The sequence below is a fragment of the Camelus dromedarius genome, chromosome 14, assembly GCF_036321535.1.
Source record: "Camelus dromedarius isolate mCamDro1 chromosome 14, mCamDro1.pat, whole genome shotgun sequence".
NCBI classification, from domain to species: Eukaryota; Metazoa; Chordata; class Mammalia; order Artiodactyla; family Camelidae; genus Camelus; species Camelus dromedarius.
Window position 1 is genome coordinate 30,846,843 of NC_087449.1, and position 24,786 is coordinate 30,871,628.

Below are 24,786 nucleotides of genomic sequence, written 5' to 3' on the forward strand. Positions count from 1 at the left end.
GTCCTGAAGGCACAGGTGAGTTCCATGAAGGAGTGGCCCAAGTGCCCCTGGTCCTGCCCCCTGCTGCATTAACTTGTCTCCCCAGCCTGAGGCTATGGCCTCGTGAGGAGCACTGACCATCAGCCGACACCTTCTTCGCCTTCCTGGATGACTGCAGAAGCCTCTGAACCAGTCCCCCTGCCTCCAGGCTCTTCCACTTCCTGTTCACGGCTACATGCTGCTACCATGATCTTCAAAAAACAATTCCACTCGGATCACGCTGTTCTTCTCCCCAGAAACGTGTGCCCCACAACTGTTGCCTGCAGGACTCCTGCTCACACCCTACTGTCCTCTCAAATCATTTCCTCAGAGTGTGCAGCTAGACAGTACTTCCCAGACATCACCCCCAAGGGCTCACAAGGAAAGTGATCAGGTGCCCCTTGTGGTCCTAGAGGGAGAGCCCAAAGCCACCTCTTTAAGAGTCTTTGAGGACTAAGGGCTTATCTAAGAATTATGCCAACATGACTTTCAGGCCCATATTTCTAGAGTTTTTTTTTAATGGAGGTACTGGGGATTAAACCCAGGACCTCACCCATGCTAAGCTAATGCTCTACCACTGAGCTATACCCCAATCCTCACAGATGTTTTAATGTCACTTAAAATTTAAGTTATTTACATTTCTCTAGTAAAATTCCACGCAAACATACTTTCTTTATCCTGTAGCTCTCTCTATACAGCACTGACATGCCACCGGCCCTACCCCATGTTAATATTCCCAAACTTGAGACACGTGGACCCTTAGCACTTTTTTTCCCTGCCACTTGGGCATGGTTCTGTGCCTGAGAAAATCAGCCTGCAGAAGAAAATTCCACACCAGGCTATGATGAGATACACATCATAAAAAGCACATCGTACTGGGCATCTCAAGGACTCGTGTATTCTCAGGTTCAGCTGAAGGCTGAATTCCTTGGCCTGAAATTGAAGCTATGTCCTGACTGCACACACAGCCATAATAGTAATGGTACTATTAACATAATATCAGTAGCTACAACTTACGCTGTACTTATTCTTACTTGTTTTGTTTTGTTTTGTTGGAGGGGGCAGGCAATTAGGTTTATTTATTTTTTTAATAGAGGGACTGGGGATTGAACCCAGGACATCATGCATGCTAGGCAGGCGCTCTACCACTGAGCTATACCCAGTCCACCCCCCGCCCCCCTGCTGTACTTACTCTGATCAAATACTTCTCTGAGCTTTCCATGCATATTAACACATTTAATTCTCAGAACCACACCATGAAATGGGTACTATTAATACTTTCATTCTAATTATATAATGAGAAAACAGCTTGGTTCTGAAGCAGGTAGCCTGGCTTCCATCACCGTGACTTTAACCACTTTGTTATGACATGTCTCAACTATCTTTAGATTAAATAATAGTAACAGTAGTAGTAACTATAATAATAGTAACAGTAGCAGCTGCAGTCACAGCACTGCACACACACACACACACACACACACACACACACCAGCCCCTTAGACGTTAAATGAGATAGCATACAAATCACTTTGAAATCCTCCTAGCACAGACAAGCCCATTACGAGACCTTCCTAAACAAACCCTCTCTGAGCTCCATCAGCTTCTGTACCCACAGAAGTTCAGGCAGAGGTCTCTCAAGATCCCTGTGGTTAAAAGTTTCAGTGAGAACATGTTGAAACTGGATGGCTATGCAAACACAGTAAGACAGACCTGCGACTGTTAGAGTCACGGGCAACAAGAAGGTGGCTTTGCAAAGAGGTGAACTGCCCTCTGAAGGACGTTCAAGGACCCACTTTGGTCTGGCTCCTGCTAACCAACAGGCAGTCCTCAAACTTAAGAAGCCCTTTTCCAGAGTGAAATTTATGTGTCAGATCCAGGAAACGCTTCTGTTATTGAAAGAATGGGAAGGAGCCACTGGTGGGAAGCACTGACTGTGCAGCCCCCGCACGAGAGCTCATATGTAACTGACCCCATTTACTCCCCCACAATGTCCTGGTGATAGAGGTAAGACCATCATTTTACAGATAAGGACACGGGTGGCCGGGGAGATTCAGTAACTTACCCAAGGTAATACAGAAATAAACACGCAGCACTGTATTTGGAGTCATATACACCCGAGACAAGCCTTATTTATAAATAACATACATGCTATGAAAGAGCTATCTTTCTGACCAAGGATATAATGTTGTTATGAAACTCAAAAAGGAGATGGCTCCAGAAACATTAGGAACTCTAAAGTGGAAGTCACTGGCCCTTAGTATGACTGCTATTCTAGGACATGGCTTCCTAAAGCCTCAAGAAGCCAGAATTCCCTTGATTACTGCATGTCATGAGGTGAGACGGTTACTGGCTTCAGCCAGGTGTGGTGACAGCGGTCAGACGTGTGCTTTCTAGGGTCAGCCGTTCCCAGAGCGGAAAGGAAAGGGCAGGTGAGAGAGGGTGGGTGCAGTAGGTGGCAACAGGAGAAAGTCAGAGCAGGAGGGAAACACCTCTGAAAGTGCAGCAGTAAGAAAAGGGAGCCCACGCAGACCAAGAGTCAGCTTTAATTAAGCCCCTCGGTTATTTGGAGGAAGATCAGTTGAATGGAAGGGGGCGAGGAGGGGTTAAGGTTACTGCTGGGGAAGGGAACAAGCAAGGACGTCCAGGATCACATTTCACTGGATTCTCATAAAAGTTCCTAAAACATGGTACCAGGAACAAGAGCTAAGTCTAATTATAGGAACATGAGCAGAATCCAAACATCCAAATCAGAGATCATCGCAGGAACAGGGTGAGCAGAACAGATAACTTGATGCAGAATCCTACAAAACACCAAACAAAGGCTCCTATGGTTCAGTGTCTGGGGACAGCATGTGTAGGATCTTGCCTAATGCTGACATCATAAAAGGCACCGAAGGCAAAGAAGAGTATGTGTCAAAACGTGAATGAGCCAAACGGGCATGGAATTCAGGGGGAACAGCGAACAGTCTGTTGGTTCTGGGATTGAGAGAAGTCATACTCAGAAGTGTTCCTGGGGGCAGATTTAGTTCCTCTGTAGAGGAACTTGAATGTCAAAATAAAGAGCCTGGAGTTCATTGTAGGGAATCAACAAGTCTGCGTGACGCTAACCGGTGCATGATAGACAAGACACAAGGCCCGTGGAAGGTGTTTAGAAAATAAAAAAGGATCGTACATTGACGGCAGTGGGGGATGACACACAGATCAAAGAAATGAATGAAAATATTCAAGCTAGGAAGAGACCTTGGCGATTTCTTATGTAACTTCCTTATTTTGCAGTCGGGAAGACAAGGCTAAGAGCGGGAACTCACAGTGATTTGTGGAGAACTGGAAACCAGGGCTCTTTCCAGTCCATTCTAGTTCAAGATGGCAAAGTTAAAAATTCCCCACATTTTGATGTTGTTGGTTATAAAGTAAGTGGTGGGGGGGGGGGGGGTTGGATCAGAAAACTGTGTCCTGGGAGTGGGGCTGAATAGTAAGACTCAAAGCCAGTTTTCTGTCCTAAAAATCATCAAGTCCAAGGCTTGACTGTGGGTTGGCTCTTCTCTCCAAATGCTGCAGGTCAGCCTCATGTGTATTTAATCCCTTGGTCTGCAAGCCCTTGAACCTATAAATTGCACAAAACATTGCAATGTCAGGCAACTAATTGCAAGAGATTTTGTTTTACTGACTTAGCCGGGAAAGGAAATCTGATTCCAAGAAAGAGCTAGACACCAAATCCAGGGAATCGCGAGCTCAGTGAGAAGATAAATCCAGTTAAGTTACCAGCCACTGGCTGGCACGTTCCCTTTCCCTTAATAGGGGCCTAAACAGAGAAGTAAAATAACCAATTTCTAATACCTGGCTCTCCCAAGGTGGCAAAGATGCGTTGCTTCTGTAGTTCTTATTATATACACTGGTGCTCTAAGCGAGAGACTCTCAAAGTGTGAATGGAGCCCAGAGGAGGAAGCCAGCATTATCGGGGAACATGAAGGCTCACCTGGAGACGGTATTTGAATTTATTTTGAAAGAGAGAAGGTGCTTTTTCAGACTGACAAAAGACAGGAAGAAGGTTATTGCAACAGAGGAAGCAATTTGGGCACAGACATGAAAGAGACTATCGGGTGGAGAGCAGACAGTTCGATCTGGCAAGAAAATGAGGAGGTTGAGGGTGTGGTGAAAAGAAAAGCATTTCAGGCTTGTGCCAGGGCGTTCACGTGTGAAAGAACCTGGAGCGCCAGGGCTGTGTCAAACAGTGCCAGGGGGGCTGAGCCTAAGTCCCGACAAGGGGGAGGGCGAGGGAGGCGAGGCTGGAAAGGAGGCTGGCTCCGGCCAGGGAGGGATACCAGTACTTCCCTAAGGAGTCTGGCTTTTATTCTGCAAGTAGTAATGGGGAAGCCACTAAAAAATGTCTGAGCAGAGGGGTGGCACCACTAGAGAATATTGTGGGGAAAACGAGACTGGAAATAGGGTTAACATGTGTGCCAGGTAAGAAACTGAAAAGACACCAAGTAGGATCTTATTAGTGACACAGATCCAGTTCTACCAGGAATGTTTCCCCGGGTTTTCCCACCTGCACCAACATCACGCTTCCCTGGCAACCTTACCACGAACACAGGTCCTGCTCACTGAACCCTTAACAGCACTACTGACTGTGGACTTGCCTCCCTTGTGCTGTGAACAACTCGAAGGCAAGGATGGGATCTCAGTAACCTCTATATCCTGGACACCCAGCAAAGAGTCAGCCATGTGGGAATGTGTGTTGAGTGAAGGCAGGCTGGCAGGCCCAAATATATCACGAATGAATGGAAATAGGATGTAGCGGTGTGCCCACCCATCCAGTTCCCTTCCCTACCCGTTCCTATCCCCACCTAGGTCCTAACCTGGGCTGGGTAAATAGGGCGAAATTGTTCATTCATTCATTCATTCATTGGTAATACAATATTAATTACTTGTAGGGGCCACCTGGTTGCCACTCAGACAAGGAATGTGGGAGCAAAAGTAGTAACAAGTTCACAGGGGGAAGGGTGGGATGTTCTATTTCCTCTGACCAGGACGTCATGAATGCATCCCACACTGTTTCTCAGGGCTTCCTTGGTTCTGCCCACCCAGACCCAAACCCGGCAGAGCCAAGACAGAGCCCTGATGTTGAAGGGGGCTGATTAAAGAATGGGCACAGCTGGGTCCTTAAGATCTCCGTGTACCTGGCTAAGATCCCAGGCAGAGGCTCCTTCCAGACAAGTAACGGTGCCAAATGGCCATCACTGCCCTTTCCCATCTATTATCTAACTCTGCAAGATTGCACGACACAGCAAAGTAGGTCTCACTGTCCCCGTTTGACAGACAAAAGCCTAACTTGGTTACATCAGTGGTTCTCAACCCTGGCTGCAGTGGAGCATTAACTAGGCAGGTGTTAGGTGACTTTGTGACCAGGCATCAGGGTTCACGGTGACACGGCTGGTGAGTAGAGAATTCAGGACTGGAACTCAGCCTCTCCCAGCCTCAGTGCCTCTTCCAAAGCTCCATTTGTAGTGAGTAAAATTCTGCTCTAGAACTATCCCTGGGAGCTCTGAGTCTGGTTAGTTGCTGGGTGAGACACAGGGAAGGTGAGAGGTGAGAAAAAAAAAGACATCTCATCAATCCTTCAGTTTCCTACGCTGCTGGGTTTTGATCTCAAACCACAGGATTTATTTTGTAGCTACTATGATGCGTTAACCATTTAGGTCCCTCAGGCCTGTCCTGCTCAGAACATGACACAGCCTCTCTCCTGCCACACAGGAACTTCTTGGCACAAAGGCCTTGACAATGACTCCTCTTTGATTGGGGCAGAGTGAAGGGCAGCTTGGGCAGGTTTATAGGCTGCCTCTAGGGCTGCCGACGCAGTCGTCTGACGGATGGCCTGCCACCCTGCACTGCCGGGGCCATGTTGCCAGTTTCACCATAGGAGCTCACTCGGGCATGTGTTTTGGCTTCTTTTTATGAGAAGCTTTGTGTAAGCCCATGAATCATAGAGTAGCCAGGCTGGAAAGAACCTTGAAAATCATTTAGTCTACCACCTCTACTATCACCACTCCCTGGATACTTCTCTGATGAGAAAATGGAAGCTTATTTGATAATTAAGTCTTAATCATCACAAAATTCAACATCATAAAACATTTCAATACCAAGAAATAATTATAAAATGGTTACTTATTTTGCATCAGCTATATGCTAGATATCTTACGCACATTATCTTACTTAGTTCTAAGGGCCATGGCTTTGCCCAAATCCAGGGGCCATCATTAGTTTCATATGCCAGGATTATATATGCCAGGATGTTCCTGGTTCTTCTAGAATGCTGCTATTCATTACTGGTGTGGCCATACCTGGTGGCCTCTTAAGACTACTGTCAACCTTATGAGGAAGCTATCATTCCACTAGTGGTTCAGGATACTGAAGAGTCTCTTCCTTCTGGGGTGCAAAGACTACCAGCCAAATTGTAAACAAGCTTAATTTTTGAAAATCTGTGTAATCACCACATGTATCCAGTAGCTTTTGCCACATAACAAATGACCCCAAAACTTAGGGGCTTCCAACAATAACCATTTGTTATTGCTCGCAAATCTACAGGCCAGCTGGGCAGTCCTGCCGATCTGATCTGGGCTCAGCTGATCCTGGTTGAGCTCACTGATACATAGTCATCAACTGACCGGCCAACTAGAGGATGGCCAGTCTCTGACGACCTGGGCTAGGCTGGCTCAGATGACTGGGTCCTCTCTCCACTGGTCTCCCTGCATTCACAAAGTCAGCCTGGGCCATGCATGAAGGTCGTAGGTTCTTCAAGAGAGCCAAGGGGAGCAGGTAACATCTCTTAAGGCTCAGCCCTCAAATAATCACTTCTGTAGCTTTGCTTGGCCAAAGCAAGTCAAAAGGCCAATCCAGATCACAGGGGCAGAGAAACCGACTCCACATCTCACAGGGAGAAGGTACAAAAATCTGTGGCCTGTAACTCAAAATTACAGTCAGGGGTTAAGTGTCAGAGAGCACGGCTTAGGTTTCCACCTGAAAGTGCCTGGACCTGCACTCCCTCTGTGCTGTGCCCAGTCATAGAGGGAGAAGCCGGAACACGCAACAGAGAATGTGGATTGTTAACACATGATTAGAGTCTGCCCTGCATTGGTACCGAGCACATTAGACACTCCTTTTCAGAGAGAAATATGTAAGAGTGGAAAGAGAGTGTCAGTGTCCACTCGGCACTGAGAGAGGAGCAGAAGGGACAGTCTCTCCTCTGTGGATCAAGGTGGGAATGTGGGAAGAATAGAGAAGATTCCTTCTTGATCAATAATCCCCAAATCTAGACAAGGAAATGGAGGCTCCAAAAATTGCAGATAAGTGGCCAAAAACACACAGTTAAAAATATTCAGCATGCTGCCCAAATTGTGATACCAGGGTCGGCTAGGACCAGCTGGGTTTGTGTTCCCATCCTTAACAGCTCCTAGGCCTTTGCTGGGAGAGCCAAACAAGGCTATTTTGAGCAGCTGTTTTGGTCCAAGTACCCTTCCAAGCACCTTCCTAGAAAACAGGGCCTAAAAATGTTTGCCATTCAAATGACAGCATTATTATTCTCATAATGAACGAAAGACACTAAACTCAGGGGTGATGAGATGTGTCCAAGGTTACAGTTGTCAATGGGGTAACGTGGACCTAAATTTGAACTCAGGCTCTCGCCAAGTCCAAATGCTCTCTCCCTTAAAAACAACCACTTAGATTCTCTTGTCAAGCATCATTCACAGTGGCAGGCAAACTGGGTTATTTTTCTCCCCAAAAGATTCTTTTTATCCCTTAGTTCCTGCTTCCTCTTGCCCTGAAATGTACTCGCAGTCTCTTTTTGATGATGTAACCTTCCCTAGCTGCATCTGCCTACCCTAGCTCAGCCTACAAGCCCCATACCATTTTCAAAGGACCAGTTCAATTACAACCCCTCACAAAAGCCAGAATCCAAAATTACAGATGGCTCTTTCCTCTTCCTCTAGCAGGAAGTGCTCTCTCCTTATTTCCTCTGTGCAACTACAACATTTCATTTCACATCACTTTCTGCAATATGCCATTATTTTTATTTACTTGTTTACATCTTCTATGCTTTGAAAGTATTTTGGGTCACAGGACTCATCATCATAACCCCCAATGTCCAGAATAGAGCCTTGTCACTGATTCAGGAGACAAAAGCCAACAAACAAACAAACAAACCAACACAGGAGCTACATGATTCCCATAAACAGGGAGCTGGCATTGAGTAAATCCTCATTTGCTGCTAGCAAATCCAAGAAGACTGCTTGGAGGAAGCTGTGGGTCTGGAGTGATGAGTAACTTCTGAGTTTCCTCATTGCTTTCAGTTCATCTCATCCCTTTGGTCTCTGATGCCTAAAAGGTGTTGAAAGCACTTTGGTAGAAATCAGTAGTTTGTCAAGCTTGGTTACGGCCGTTCTTGGAAGAGAGAAGGGGAAAAAAGTATGCACAGACTGGTATGGTAATAATTTAAGTTTTATCCAAATAAGATGTGGAGGACTACTTGAAGTGACACATTTTTGGCAGCTGACTGTCCCCAGAAAAGATGAAAGAAAGGATGAGCAGAGAGCATTTTGTAGGAGCTCTCGCCACTTCAGAACCAAACCACTTTTGTCTCTAATTCTCAGAGAAAAGAGGGGATGGGAGTAACGATTTTCCAAAGGTAAAAGAATACGTCTTCACGGCTCCGAGCGTCTGTCGGGTATCTGACAATTCCTTGCATGTGTGCGGTGCTTTACAGTCTATAAAGTGCTTTCCATCTGGTCCCTCAGGGTTATTACAAGCCTGTGGAATAGATGAGCCCAGTGAAGAGCGAGAAGGGCTTGGAGCTTAAACACATATTAGAATTTAAATTTTTCATTGTCTCTTTTAAGACGCTTTTAGCATGACACGCGTTTTCTTTTAGATGACCTTTGACTCTTCTTCTGAGACATAAAGACTGACTCTTTGAAGACAACACTGCCCCCGCCAGGCAATCTAATCAAGAGGAAGTGAACCAAGACAGAAGAATAAAAAGAGCAAGATAAAGGCTTTCAGCAAAAGAAACGTTTCTGGTCCCAGATTCCAGCCTGGGCTTGCCTGCGACCCACCTCATGACCTTGGGCAAGTCACATCAACTGTCTTAAGTTTCCCAGGCAGAGAGTTCCTCATTTTCTCCCCTCTGCTCCCAGAATATTTTCAGCACCATATTATCATTTCAATGGTGCAATATCTGTACTGTTTATCTACAAGTTACCTCTCAGACAGACTCTCTCTGTCCCTCGCACATACGGTGGCTTCTCCCATCCTTCTTCCTTGTCTCTGCCCCTTGCTGGTTACCTTCATAGCACTTGTCACCATTTACTGGGATTTTCTTTATTTCTCTGCTTACTTGGTAGCATTTCTGGCTGTCTCCCCAGATGGAATAGCAGCCCAGTGAGGACAGGGGCCGGCTCTGTTTTATTTACCAGCTCCTGTGCCTCAGCAAAGTCAGGTTTCAGACACTGATGGAGAGGGTGATGTGTCCTGGGGTCTGTCACAAGCTGACGCTCAATGACAGTTGTGTGGATGAAAGGAGCATGGCTCCTGACCCTGCACGTTAGCCTGGCCCACCAGGGAGGACATGTCTGCTCCCAGCCTTGTAACAGAGATCAGTGAACTAATCAGAGCGCGTTATGTGTAGAGGCAAAGCATTCCCGAAGTAAAAGTGTTCTCGAACCAAAATCAGAGCGTGCCTGCGCTGGAAGATACCGGAGGGGGATTTTCTAGTTTAATGCCCTCTTTTCCCAGATGGAGAACCAGGCCCAGAAAGGGAAAGTGACTAGTCCCCGGTCGGCCATGGAGCCAAAACACAGTTGATCAGAGCAAGCCCTGATATAGAGCCCGGGAAAGTTCTAGAAATCCATGCAGGGCGCTTCAAAGAAAAATGGTTTTCCTGGTGTGGGTGGGTCCCTCAATGGGAGAGAAGACGCTGCTCCTTTGCACCCGAGGCCTCGGTGCTCATCCCTTCCCTCAGGACATCACAGGAGCGCCCTTCATGAGTGGGGGTGGGGGTGGGGGAGCTTCCTAAATCCTTTGTCCAGGAGATCAGGAAGCCATAAGCCAGGCCTATCATCTGGTCCTCACAGCACTCCGTACAGACGGACATCACCATCTCACACTGGCAGGGAAGGACACGGAAAAGGGCCAAGCAGCCCCTCCACATCGCACAGCTGGAAGTGGCCCTCGCTGATGGGGGACAGAGCCATGGTCAAGTTTCTGAAGACCTTCTCTTTTTAAGGCACCCTGCGGCCCCTGCTTCTGCTTTCTCTCAGTCACTCATTGATCAAAATCATCATGTTGTTAGTTTGCTGTATTTGTTTCTTTAACAGAAAACATGCTTCATGGGGGAGGGGAATCTTGTCTGCCTTGTTCTTTGGTATTTCTCTAGGCTTTGGGCAATGCCAAACACTCAAGAAAGAAAGAAGGAAGGGGAGCGGGGAGGGCAGAGGGGAGGGAGAGAGAAATTCTATTTTAGCACTTGTCTCTATTTTCTCTTCTAGAATCAGATCATCATCATGACAAACCCTCAAATGTGTACAGCCTTTTCCTTTGATAAAATACTTTTGCATTTTGGGGATCCTTCCAATAGCCCTGTGAGTAAAAACAGGATCCTTATCCCTGTCGTACTGATTCATTCACAAAATCAGTCATCTCCTGGGAACTACTAGTAACTGACAGCTCTGGGCTGCAGCGATGACCACAACCTGGTTCTCATGGGTTCTGTTTTCACCTGTCTCCCCAAATGGAGTGTTGCAGGCAATAGGGGGCTGTCACAGGACTGCGTACAGAAGGAAGGGATTTGCTCCACGAGGCCTTCCTGAGCCGTCCTCCAGACACAGCAATTGCTCGAGATGAGTTTTGGAAGAGCACGTGCAGAAGGAACAGCGCATACAAAAGTACGCCCACATCTGAGAAAGTGTGGAGCCTTCTGGGAGTAACGTGCCAGAACCTTAGGGCGCGTGCGGAAGAGTGGACAGAGACGCCGACCCTGGAACTGTCAGCAGGGGCCTGCCGGCGGGGAGACCTTGAATGCTTGGGCATCAGCCTGAGGCAGAGGGGCTGCTGGCCGCTGTGTGCCAGAGCGTGGCCCCATTGCTCTTTACGCTGGGAGATCACTTCAGAGGCCGCGTGGAGGATGGAGTGGAACAGGGCAAGGCGGAAGGGTGGCGAGGACAGTTAGGAGAACAGGAAGGATCATCCTGGACAGGGAGAAAGGCCTGCACAGAGGTCGGCCTGCGGCGCTGCCGGAGAGCAGAGGGTGGGAGTCTCAACGCCCGAAAAGGCTGTGCCTCTGGGAAGGCAGATCTGCCCCAGGTCTCCACTGCCAGGAGATGGCAAGCTTGGCTCTTCCGTATCCTGGTCTAGCATCCTTCCCTCACAGAGCAAGCGCTGCCTCACACACTCGTGCACTCTGGGCAGCGCCCTGTATCCCCCATGGCCCCAGCGTCTCCTCTCTGCTCATCCGCCAGCTCTGCTTGCCACCCCAGAGTTAAAGTTTCTTTACCCCTCCTGGAGGTTTAGAGAGTACAAAGCTGCAAGTAGTACGAGAACATCCAATATCCTCTATTCCTGCAGGTGAAGGTGGGCCATCACCCCCTACCATACCTCCTATTCACTCGTTCACTCAACAAATATCCATTTATTTGGTGCAGAGCACTAGGACCCACCTGGCCTCTCAGGACCTCTCCTCATTTGTATTTTTGAAGGCTTGTTTAGTGTTAAAACTCAGAGAGCCTGCTGAGCTCACCTAAGCTCCAGGTAACTGAGACTCATCCAAGCAAGTGGGCAGGGCAGGTCCCTGGCCCAACTCCTAACCCCATAGGGTTTCTTAGTGGCCTAGGGAAGTAAGACTTCACCTTGGGGCCAATGGAACAGAACGCTTTCCCTTAAAGGACAGAGGAGAGAGTTGATGCACCAAGGAGCCAACAGGTGAGTGACTGCCATCGCGCCCAGGCGAGGCAAGCGTGGAGCTAGACCCCGAGCCCCGCGCGCCAGCAGCCAGCACTCTGAGACACGTGGTGTTCATCCTCTGCTCATTCTGCGGTGAGATGCTCCTTGATGAGCTGTGGCGCGCAGCCAGCATGTTTTTGGAGCTGTTAACTATTATGTCCTAGAAAATAATAGATTGCACACTGTGGCTGTTTCTTTCCCTCTTTCTTTCTTTCAAAGCAACAGGCGAGCTAAAAATACCAAGCTCCTTCCAGGGCCCACCTCGCATCAGAGTCCCCACCAACAGGAGGCTCTCCCTGGCCCCAGAGCCCTTGTTTACTTTGAAAAGCTCACTCAGCACCAGCTGAGAGCCCTCTTGGCCCCAGTGCCTCCCCGAGGATGCCTTCCCCAGCTCTTCTGTGCAGACACAGACAGCGGGCTGCCCATGGTGGCAGAGCGCGAGCTGCACCCCCCAGTCACCGCCTGCCGGCTCCTTGGGCCACCAGGTTTGCGTTTATTATTCCAGATGACAAAGCATACTGTCCTGAGGAGTTCAAAGCCCCACATAAGCGGCTGCCTCACGGGCAGGAAAGTTGCCATTGTTTATTTCAGAGAGCAGCCGGCCAGCATCTTTCTCCCCCCACCGCTCCTCCTTTTCCCTCCCCTCCTCCCCCGTTTCCCTAATCTCTTCTCATCTTTTCTTTCTTTCTCACACCTATTCCCCTTCCTTTTATTTTCCATTCTGCTCTTTCTCTTTCCCTGTTCTTTTCTCTCAAGCCCCCGAGGCAGCTCTGTAGGTGACAGTTTGAAATCCCTGAATTAGATGCTAAGGGCCTCCTTGGCACTAACATTGTGTAAGAGTCATTCCTTTCCATTTTGTCTCAGGCCACACATTTTCAGTGAGAGTTTAGCAGGCGGGCACTTACAGCCTTCAGACCGCAGACAGAAACCCCGGCCCAGCCTAGCCTGCCTAGGATGTGCTGTATTAAAAAGCATGAGTAGGAATGGGAACACCTATATGCAGTAGAACCGATCAGAAAGCTGGACAACTCTGCGACACTCCTAGATTTGTGATTTTGGGAAAATTATTTCTCTGTGGGCCTCACTTTCTCATATGTCTAAAGGGGTTAGGGCTCTCTGCCCTGCCCTCTCTCAGGAAGGACTAAAGTTGACCTAGGCTCACAGACAGGAAACTTCTCTGGTGTCCACACAATGGTGTAGGAATGTTATGATGGACTACCTACTACCCATGGTTACTGTAAGAATGAAAGAGGACTATGTATATAAACTCCCTCACACGCTGTCAGGCACAGACAAACATTAGCTGCAATTATCACTAGCTAGTCCCCCAAGTAGCAGGCTGGGATGGAGACGTGCATGCACAAACTGTATCAGGGAGTACTCTCAGGATCCCCACATCCTGAAAGGGAATGAAAGGAAAGGTGGCAGAGTCAGGCAGAAGAAGATGTGGGCTTCAACAGAGGTCTCAGCCAACATTACAGGGAGCTCTGAGGTGGAGAGGGACCTTCAGAGTTACCCCAAACTGGGGGAAGGGGGCAAGGCATGTATACCTCCACAGAGTTCAGCCATTGGATGTGGGCTGCCCCTGGAAGGAAGTGTGATCTCAGAAGAGGTAACTCTCTTCAGCTGATACAATCCTCAAAGGGGACTAAGTGTTGAGGGCTATCTGCTGGCAGCCCTCCCAGCAGCTAGAGGAATAATTTAAGTACAGAGGTAATATCTGGGCCATGCATTCCAGTATCCTCTACACCGTCATTAGTGTTACCTAAATATAGTGATTTATTTTGTTTCCTCATGTGGCTAAAAAAAAATTCTGATATTGGCCAAAGAGTTTGTAATTATAAGAGAAATGTGGAAAAATTATTTGTATCTAAGTAACCAGTAATAAGCAACCAGTGATCAGCAGCTTCTCAATGGAACACATCAGACTGACCCATCCATGGGTCCACAACAGAGACTCATTATTTGCAAGACCAACTACAGTGGCTTCCTAATGATGGCCCAGGTTTGCGCTCTCTGTCACCCCCTCCCAGCCAATTCTGTGTACTGCCTCTATAGTTCTTACTCTCACCTCTGATTATGTCACCCTATTGCTTAAACATAACTAATAGCTTCCACCCCGTAAGAAAGCAGTCAAGATTCCTTTTCACAACCGTCCTAACTCCCCCTTAGAAGGCTCATTCCCTGTCCCTCCTTCCACCCCTCCAACCTCATGACCCGAGCAGCCATCCAACATTCCAGATGCAGCACTGTGTCTATGCCTAGAATTTCCTCCCCACATTTTCCTCATGATGGATTTCTACACATTCTTTCAAGCCCAGCCCAAATGCTCCCTTTTTGTGTCTTGGGTGCACTGCAGTTATAACAGATAAATAAACAACCAATCAGAATAATATCTACTTCAAAGGATGGTTGTGGGGATGGATGTAAAATACCTGACTGAGTGCCAGGCACGGACTCAGTGCTCGGCCAGCTGTAATCCCTGCTGGGGACGTGGGGAGTCGTGTCCACTTCTGCATTCCCTTCTCTGAGCACAGATTCAGTACAACCTAGGTAAGTTCCCTGAGGGCAGGGTCTCTGTCTCTTTGCTCATGATTGCATTCCTAATGCTTCTCTCAGTTCCTCAAAAGACGTTTTTAAACAAGTTAAACATAACTATTCAGGAAAGTTTGAAATAAAGGGACTTGAATTGAACTCCTTAAGGTTTTCCAACACAGAGGACATCCAGGTCATTTTTAGAGGAGAGTGAGATGAAAGCTCAAAAGATGGTGACCAGCCCTGCAGCCTTGGCAGAAGGACTGAAGGAGGAAGAACGGGCTGCCATGATGATTAACACCCCCATCTTTCTTCTCTTTGCGAGGCAGCTGCGCTCCACGGTGACACAGCCGTGCTGGACAAGTTCAGACTAAACACATATACATCATTGTCTTCAAGTGTGCTTCTAATGTGTCCACATCAAACCCTGGAGAGGACTCCTGGGGACAGTAAATGGGGCCGAGACCACCTCGAAGTAATTCTGAACGTGCGTACCTGTCATCCTCCTGCCACTCTTCCCGGAGCAGCCTCAGGGCAAGTCCATGGGGGCGATGATTCCATGTTTCCATCCGACCGCTAAACCATCCTTCACGACCTGGGCCCAGGCCAGCTCACCAGATCCTGCTTCTAAGAAGAGAACATATTGTGTGGCTGACATGAATTCTATTGAGAAGAGCTGGTCACCTCTTGGCTTCTTTAATTGTTTCTCATAAGGAACATTTATGATATAATGACGGGCGTTTGGAGGAACTCACGTTCAGACAGTAATTTACTTGGGGAGAGAAAAAACAACCTCATAAACACTGAAAAGAAGACATGGAATATCAAAGGTTGCATTTTTCTTTTTCACTTGATATTGAACAAATATTTATTAAATATCCACCATGTGTCAGACATTATTCCATGCACGAGAGCCCCAAGGAAATGAGGCTCAACTCTGCCTGCATAAAACTCACAGCTAACCAAGCAGGCAGGGCAATAAGCCCTCTGGTCAGCTCAGCACATTTGTAGATCAGAGCCCCACTGCACACTTGGGAAGATTCCCAAGAAAATGGTAATTAGCTGAGACCTAAGGGGTCACCTCAGGGTTCCTCATGTGAGAACAGGCAGTGGATAGATGAGAGAAGTGTGTTCCTGTTGGAGAAAATAGTGTGTGGGAAAGTACAGGGGTAAAAAAGAGCATTTGGTCATTAAAAATGACAAATAAGTGATAGCTGAAACTGTGAGTGTGCAAACAAGTGGTCACGAGGCTGCAGAAGCAGGCAGAGATCCCACAAGGAAGGGTCTCAGAAGCCACAGTGGGACACTCAGACCTTTTCCTAAGAGCACAGAAGAGCCAGTAAAGCCCTTTAAGCAAGAGTCTAACCACAAATCCTAAATAAAAATGTTCAGTGGAAGGGTCATATCTGCCACATTTCTTCACTGGGAGTCTCCCAAGTTCCAGATCTTATGCAGGCCCTTGCACGCACTCTAAATCATCAACCGAATCTAAGAGAACTTTCAAAAGTTCGCCCAAGTCTGAGGAAGTATGAGAAACAGACAACCTACGGAATGGGAGAAAGTATTTGCAAACAATGCAACCAATAAGGACTCAATTTCCAAAATATATGAACAGCTCATGCAACTCAATAACAACAACAACAACACAACCCAGCCAAAAATGTGCAGAAGACCTAAATAGACATTTCTCCAAAGAAGAGATACAGGTGGCCAACAGGCACATGAAAGGATGTTCAATATCGCTAATTATTAGAGAAATGCAAATCAAAACTATAATGAGGTATCACCTCACACCTGTCAGAATGGCCATCATCAAAAAGTCTACAAATAATAAACTCTATAGAGGGTGTAGTGATAAGGGAACCCTCTTACACTGTTGGTGGGAATGTAAACTGACGCAGCTACTGGGGAAAATAGCATGGAGATTCCCTTAAAAAACTAAAAATAGAGTTGCCATATGTTCCAGCAATCCCACTTCTGGGCATATATCCAGAGGAAACTCTAATTAAAAAAAAAAAAATACACGCAACCCAATGTTCAGAGCAGCACTGTTTACAAAAGTCAAGGCATGGAAGCAACCTAAATGTCCATCAACAGATTAACGGATAAAGAAGTTTTATGTGTGTACACACACACACACACACACACTAGAGTATTACTCAGCCATAAAAAAGAATGAAATAATGCCATTTGCAGTAAAACAGATGCACCTAAAGATTATCATAATAAGTAAGTCACAGAAAAATACCATATGATATCACTTATATGTGGAACCTAAAATATGATAAAAATAACTTATTTACAAAACAGAAACAGAATCACAGACACAGAAAATAAACTTATGGTTACCAAAGGGGGAAGGGGGTGGGGGAGGGATAAATTAGGAGTTTGGGATTAGCAGATACATTACAAACTTCTGTATATAAAATAGATAAACAACCTACTGTGTAGCACAGGGAACTATATTCAATATCCTGTAATAAACCATGATAGGAAAGAATATGCATATATGTGTATAACTGAATCACTGTGCTGTACACCAAAAACTAATACAATACTGTAAATCAACTATACTTCAATAGTGGATTAGGGTGATGGCTAAATTTATGGGTCAACTGGCTTGGCTATGGTGCCCAGTTGTTTGGTCAAATGGTAGTGTAGGTGTTGCTGTGAAGGTCTTTTATAGATATGACAAATATTTATAATCAGTTAAGGAAAGCATATTATCCTCCTTAATATAAGTGGGCCTCATCCAAACAGTTAAAAGCCTTAAATGCAAAAATCAAAGTTTCCCAGAGAAGAAGGAATTCTGCATCCAGACTGTGACGTGGAAACCCTGCCTGAATTTCCAATCTGCTGACCTGTGCTAAGGATTTGAGATTCACGACTGCATTATAAACTCTTACACGGATTTCCAGCCTGCCAGCCTGTCCTGCAGATTGCTGACTTGCCAGCTCCTATAACTACATGAGCTAGCCTAAAATAATTTCTCAACAGATGATAAATATAAAGGTAGATAAGTAGAAAGATAGGTGATAGATCGATAGATAGATGACAGATAGGAAGATAAACTGACAGATAGACAGACAGATGTAGATAGGAGGAAGTGTACACACACAATTGGTTCTGTCTCTGGAGAACCCTGACTGATACACCTAGGATTCTGAAAACCCGCTCCAGTCTCCTCTCTCCATCATTTAACGTCTCTGAACCTGTCGTCTCATCAGCATGATGGAGATAAATCGCTCTCCTTTAGCACCATGGCTAGCACACAGTAGGTGCTTCAGATCATTTCTTTTCCCCTTCCCTTGATTGACTGACAGGAGAGAAACATACTCAATGAAGGGGCATTTTTTTGCTGACACAGGCCGCACTTGATGAAACCTGATCTAGAATGGGAACTACTAAACAAATAAAAAAGAATTTACTCTGCGTATTATTGCCATCGTGATGGATGGCTGCTCCAAAGGCTATTTCTCAAAAGTTCACAGTAGAGAAAAATGTTCAGGCTTGATTTTATATGTGTGTAGAAAATAAATTGTATGACAAGGGTGGCGACATTTGGACGGGGAGAGGGCTTAGCCATGGAATTAAACATGTCAAGAGCCTCAGAATGAAAATAATGTTGAAATGGAAGGTGAAAGGGGCATATTTGGAAAACCTGACAAGTGGCACAATGGGAGGAAAGGTGGCATTCTGGAATGGGATGTCAGCCATTCTCAGCCACTGAAGCCACGATCTGTCCTTAATAACTCAGCAAGGTAGAAAGGAAAAAATATGAGCCCAGGTTCTAATGCTCTATTGTCACAACTGGCTTAAATTTTCTTTCCTTGCTTAATTGACCACACAGCAAACACCGAGAGAGTAAAACCAGGGAGGCCTTTTTTTTAATGGAATCTTTGCCTAGGTAATCGCTCAAGTCCCTGTCAACAAAACGCACAATGTTAGAAATGAACGAGATCCAGAGAGAGAGAGTGTCTGGGGTAACGTCACATGGAACACAGGCAGAAAATCCAAGTCTAAAACCCAGGTCTGTGAGCTCCCAACCACAGGGCTTTGTAGGGAACTAAGAGTATTATCTCGGCAGGGAAGACAAACAGGTTGCACTCAGCACACCCTCTTTAATGGACTGCTGGTCTGGGTTGAGGTGTGTGAGACCAAACGCAGGTTCAGCATCAAAGTGGGGCTTAATGGATTACTGACGTCTAGCAGGGGGAGCCAGAGGTTCAGCAAGCAGGCCAAATATCTGTCATTCTTTATCTGGTCCAACTTTTTCTCTTTTTCCTAAATCATGGGTCAGCAAAATATAGCCTGTGGGCCAGATAAGGCCCACTGCCTGTTTGTATAAATAAAGTTTTATTGGAACACAGCTCTGTTCATTCACTTGCATATTTTCTATGGCTACTTTCACCCTACAACCACAAAACTGAGCAAATGCAACAGAGACCCCAAAGTCTACAAAGATTTAAATATATACTCACTGTCCCTTTACAGAAAAAGTTTGCCAACCCTTGTTCAAGAGTACACTGGGACCCAGGCTGACTTGATTCAGCAGACAGCGAAGTCATTCATTCATTCATTCATGATTCATCACATGTTTATCACATGTCTGATATGTTCCACACAAACTATATATTATGTATATGTAATATACATGTAATATACATAAGGAACATATGTCTATATAATATAATAATATATACTATATAATATAATAATCTATACTATATGAAGGGAAACAGCCTTAGGACAACATATTGTATAGAAATAGATTTAGATATATATTTATATCTGGATGTATATATTTCCAATCCATGTCATCCCAAGGCTGTTTCCCTTCATGGTCACAGGATGGTTGCAAGGGGCAACGTGGTCTGTATGTTTCCTTGTTCATATCCAGCAGGGAAGAGGAAGTTTCCACTATGCATCCCCCAGCAAGAATTATAAGTCCTTCCCTCCAGTTTAATTAGGCCACTAAGGTCACGAGTCCAATCCCAGACAAACAACATTTGCTGGGGGAGTACTGTGCCCAGGCTGGCTCTGTTAGGACCCATTCCTAAACTGGGAATGGTGGCAGTATCCCCTGAGCCATGCGGGATAGAGATGAATTCTGGCACAAAATCAGGTTTCAAGTAAGAACAAGGGGAGGGGCACGGATAGTGATGACTGGCAACCACCAGAGTGGCTATTTCAATAGTAAGGAGGGAGATAACGGTGACTTCTTAGTTACAGGAGAGAAGGAGAGGAAGAGAGGGAAGATTGGCACAAATATCAGAGACAGAAGGACTCGTTAGATTGGATGTGACAGTTTCTGGCTGGTACAGTGAGTTGACAACTTTCAGCAATAAGGTGCAAGAGCGGAAGGGACAGGAAGCTCTAGGAAGTCCCAAGCCCCTCTCTAGCCCAATAAACCAAAGGCTCTACAAAGAAGCCAGGGCATTAGTGTTTTTGAAAAGTTCCCCCAGGGGATATGAACGTGCAGCCTGGGTTGAGAACCACTTCTCTAAACTGTTCAAGTAGGAGTGAAGCCAAGAGATTATTTGACCAAACTCCTTACCTGACGAGTGAGAAAACCTGCGTCCTGCCCAGTGTCACACCCTGCATCACATTTCCCTTCCGTTTCAGTGAGCTGTGTTTGGGGGTCCACGCTGTGGGTGATGATGTTATGAGACACCAAGGTTAGCAGAGGGAAAGGACTTGCAGAAATCATGGAAGAACCACAACTCTGGCCTGTGTACTACAGCAGGAAGAGTGTAAGTTTTGGAATTCTTTCTTGGATTGCCACCATGAGGTCTTGGACAAATCATTTAGACCTCAAGAATCTTCAGCTCTGAGAGGTGAGGACCATCATGGGGGTCTCGTGGAGGAGAGAGGGGGTTTAATTAAGAAAATGTACAGACGCCCACAGAGGCCCCAAGAGGCACTTGGAAATTATTAACACCTTTTTAAGCAAGTTGGGAATGATTAAACCCTTGTTTGTGAACTGGAAAAAGCCTGGGCTGGGAAATAATTCTGCAGCTGAACTCGGGGCCTCTGCCAGATGACCTCTGTGGGCCGGGAGCCTACAAATGCATGGCACAATGAGCTATTATGATTCCAATATAGGTTTCCAAAATGAAATGCCATCTCTCCCGGAGATGACTGATCCCAGAAGAGAGCCCAATCTAAACTGAGAGGGTTTCAGAGCTCTCTCAAAAGCTCAGAAATGTGATTTGTCTTCAGGCACCATTGCTTCCAAGATCCTCCGTGGGAGCCAAGCTGACCCTGGTCTTCTCTCATTATCTCTCTTGCTGCATTTTGAGCAGTGAGTCATTGCGACCACTGGGTCGCTTTGGGAATTGAGAGATGCACTTGACTGGACCCCCCTCCCCGGAGCTGTCCAGCTTTCCACGGTCATCAGCTGTCACTGGGAGAGAATGTGAGTCACCGGGCACTTGCACATGTGCACGCATGAGTGTGTGTGTGTGTGTGTATGTGTGTGTGTGTGTGTGTGTGTGTGTGTGTGTGTGTCACAGTGAGGGACTAACTCCTTCTACATACGTCACTGAAAGCAACCACAAAGCCATGAGTGGCCTGAAGGGATGGGGCCAAGTGAGCATGGCACCTGGGACCCCAGGCCTGACTCAAGACCACTAACAACCTCAGCAAGTAAGCATGCATCTCACTTCCCTTCCCAAGGGGACAGCATCCCTGAAGTGTCCCAGGCAGGAAAAATAATCTTCAGACTCGTGGAGAGGATGAAAGCTCCTGAGGAGAGAAAAAGTCAGACTAAAACTGAGACAAGAGAAACACTCTTGAAAAATGAAGCCTGGATTGAAAGTGACCCTTATCTGCAGGGGGACAGGACAAATCCACATGGAGCACTTCCTCTGTATCACGCACTGAGGTGGCAAATATAAAGCACCACAATAAATTAACTCCCTGAGCACTAATTTCTCCATCTCATAGCTCCATTTTTATTATATATCTCCTAAGTTTTCTCTGAATTATAAAAATAGTCATTAACAAAGGGAATTTTCATTAATCACCTACTCTGAGCCAGGCACTGTACTAAAGAGATTACCAAATTGCCCAGATGAGGAAACTGAGGCCCCCAGCTGAGGCTCATTGTCAGATTTCACAGCAAGAGCAGAGTCAGTAATGTAAGCCCTGAGGGCCTGACTCCAAATCTCATCCCCACCAAGAAATGGAAACATTAAACTGTGGGGCACTTCAATTTTTCTTAACCTCAAGGTAGGAAAGCACGGTCTTGAGCCTGTTGTTTCCTGGCTCCTGGTCCATTACTATTTCAAACTTCTGCCTCAACATGTCCCATCAAATATAAAGCAGGTCAAATGGCCAAAGAAGCTGGGCAAATTCTCTGAGGTTTCAGGGCATTGAGGAGTCTCCTGTCCTGAGCAGCCCATGGAAAAGTGAAGGCCAACCAGCTGGACCACAGCTGTGGTGTAATAGGAAATACTCAACAAATGGTAGCTGCACAAGGCTTCTTATCAATCATCTCATATAGTTATCAACCCAATGCTCTGAACAAAGGAGAGTTAGCTCTATTTTATAGGAAACTCAGACCCACAGAAGTGAAATGACTTGTCCAAGGTCACTTAGCTGGGATGTGACAGAGTTTGTATCAGAGCAATAATTTGTTTTTCCTACTATTCCAGAATTCCTTGAGGTCAGAAGCATGTTTTGATAGCTTTGTTTTCCTAGCCCTCATCACAGAGCCTGGAACAGTGTCAGGGCTCAATAACTGAAAGCTACAATGAACAAGTACATGCCAATAAGTTGGACACCTAAAAGAAATGGACAAATTCTTCAAAAAGTACAATCTCCCAAGACTGAACCAGGAAGAAATAGAAAATATGAACAGAACAATTACTAATAATAAAATTCAATCACTAACTGAAAAACTGCCAACAAACGAAAAAGCCCAGGAGCAGATGGCTTCACAGGTAAATTCTACCAAACATTTAAAGAAGAGTTAACTCCTCTCCTTCTCCAACTATTCAAAAAAACTGCAGAGGGGAAGGAACACTTCCTAACTCATTCTATGAGGCCACCATCACCCTGATACAAAACTAGACAAAGATATCACAAAAAAAGGGAAAATTACAGGCCAATATCACTGATGAACATAGATGCAAAAATCCTCAACAAAATACTAGCAAACTGAATCCAACAGTACATTAAAGGATCACACACCATGATCAAGTAGGGTTTATCCCAGGGATGCAAGAGGTTTTCAATATCCACAAATCAGTCAGGGTGGTACACCACATTAACAAACTGAAGAATAAAAACCATATGATCATCTCAGCAGACGCACAAAAATCTTGTGATAAAATTCAACATCCATTTATGATTAAAAAAACTCTCCAGAAAGTAGGTATTGAGGGAACATAGCTCAACATAATAAAAGCCATACATAGCTAACATCATACTCAGTGGTGAAAAGCTGAAAGCATTTCCTCTAAAGAATAAGACAAGGATGCCCGCTTCCACCACTTTATCCCTACTGAATGGGAGAAGATGTTTGCAAATGATGTGACCAATAAGGGATTAAAACCCACCACATATAAATAGCTCATACAACTCAACATCAAAAAAACAAATAACCTAATTTTAAAAATGGGCAGAAGAGCTGAATAGACATTTTTCCAAAGAGGAAATGCAAATGGCCAACAGGCACATGAAAAGACACTCAGCATCACTAATCATCAGGGAAACGCACATCAAAACCACCATGAGGTTTCACCTCACACCTGTCAGAATGGCCATCATTAAAACAAGTACAAATAAATGTTAGTGAGAATGTGGAGAAAAGGGAACCCCTGTACACCATTAGTGGAAATGTAAATTGGTGCAGCCACTGTGGAAAACAGTGTGGCAGCTTCTCAAAATACTAAAAATCGAATTACTATATGACCCAGTAATTCCACTCTTGGGTATATATCCAAAAAAACCCCAAAATACTAAGTCATAAATATACACACATCCCAATAATCAGAGCATTATTAACAATAGCCAAGATATGTAAGCAACCTAAGTCTCCATCAACAGATGACTGGATAAAGAAGATGTGAGATAAACACACACCCACACACACAAAATGGAATCTTAGCCGTAAAAAATAATGAAATTTTGCCATTTTTAGCAACATGGATGGACTTGCAGGGTGTTATGCTGAGTGAAATAAGTCAGACAAAGAAAGACAAATACTGTGTGATATACCACTTACATGTGAAATCTAAGAAATAAAACAAACTAGTGAATATAACAAAAAAGAAGCAGACTCACAGATACAGAGAACAAGCACATGGTTACCAGTGGGGAGAGGGAAGGGGAGACGGGCAATATAGGGGTGGGGATTTAAGAGATACAAACTATTAGTTATAAAATAAGCTACAAGGATGTATTGTACAACACAAGGAATATAGCCAGTATTTTATAATAACTATAAATGGAGTATAATTTTTAAAAATTGTGAATCACTATATTGTACACCTATTACTAAAAAAAAGTTTATATTCCTCTTTGAAACTAATAATATTCACTCAAGAATGTGCCTGGCATTGTGCAAAATGCTTTAGAACACATTATTTTTTCAGTATTCATAATAAGCCTATGAGATAGGTTTTAGATACACTTTTAAGGTGGGGAAACACACTCAGAGAGACTAAGGTTCTAAAATTAAAATCTAGGTTTGTGCAACTCCACTACTATGTATTGTCCAAATCTATACTTCTGTGCTTTTTTGAAGAACTTTTTGGCCAAGAGTCTGATTGCTGGAACCGCCCAGCATCCATGTCCTTTGTGCCCTCAACAATCTGCTTCCATTAGCTCTGCTTTACTTGCCAAGGGAGAAACTGGAGGCTCAGAGGTCAGAACTGAGTTTGCCGACATTTTCCAGGCCATCTCGGTGTTCCTGGTCTCTGAAATCAGCTCGTAAGGAGCACCAAGCTCCAATAATTCTATTTTTATACCTGGAATGTGCTGGGAGCCAGCTGGCCGCTGCCACAGCTCGGATATCACCTGGCGCTTTCTTCTGCGCGGGGTGAATAAATCACATGCACGGCTAAGCCAGACTGTGTCTGTCTGGGTCTGTATCTGATAAGAGGCTCTCAACTACAAGTAAGCTGTGTTCCACTTACAGCGGGGCTGGCTGGGGAAAAGGCAGTGGCCCACAGGATAAGAATCACCAGATTTCAAAATGGGAAGGCCCATCCACCCCCCTCACTTCACAGGGAA

General features: G+C 45.5%; 1 long non-coding RNA gene across 4 annotated transcripts in view; it reads right to left on the bottom strand.

Moving 5' to 3' along the window:
• LOC116156875 (uncharacterized) overlaps positions 1-24,786 on the bottom strand; it is a 482,375-nt gene that overhangs the window by 91,223 nt on the left and 366,366 nt on the right. For 3 of the 4 annotated variants that reach the window (XR_010383828.1, XR_010383825.1, XR_010383827.1), the window contains one exon: positions 15,040-15,171. This is a non-coding gene — a long non-coding RNA (uncharacterized LOC116156875). Of the gene's footprint in view, positions 1-8,584; positions 8,824-15,039; positions 15,172-24,786 lie in introns of those variants that run through there. The other variant, XR_010383826.1, reaches the window with a different exon arrangement.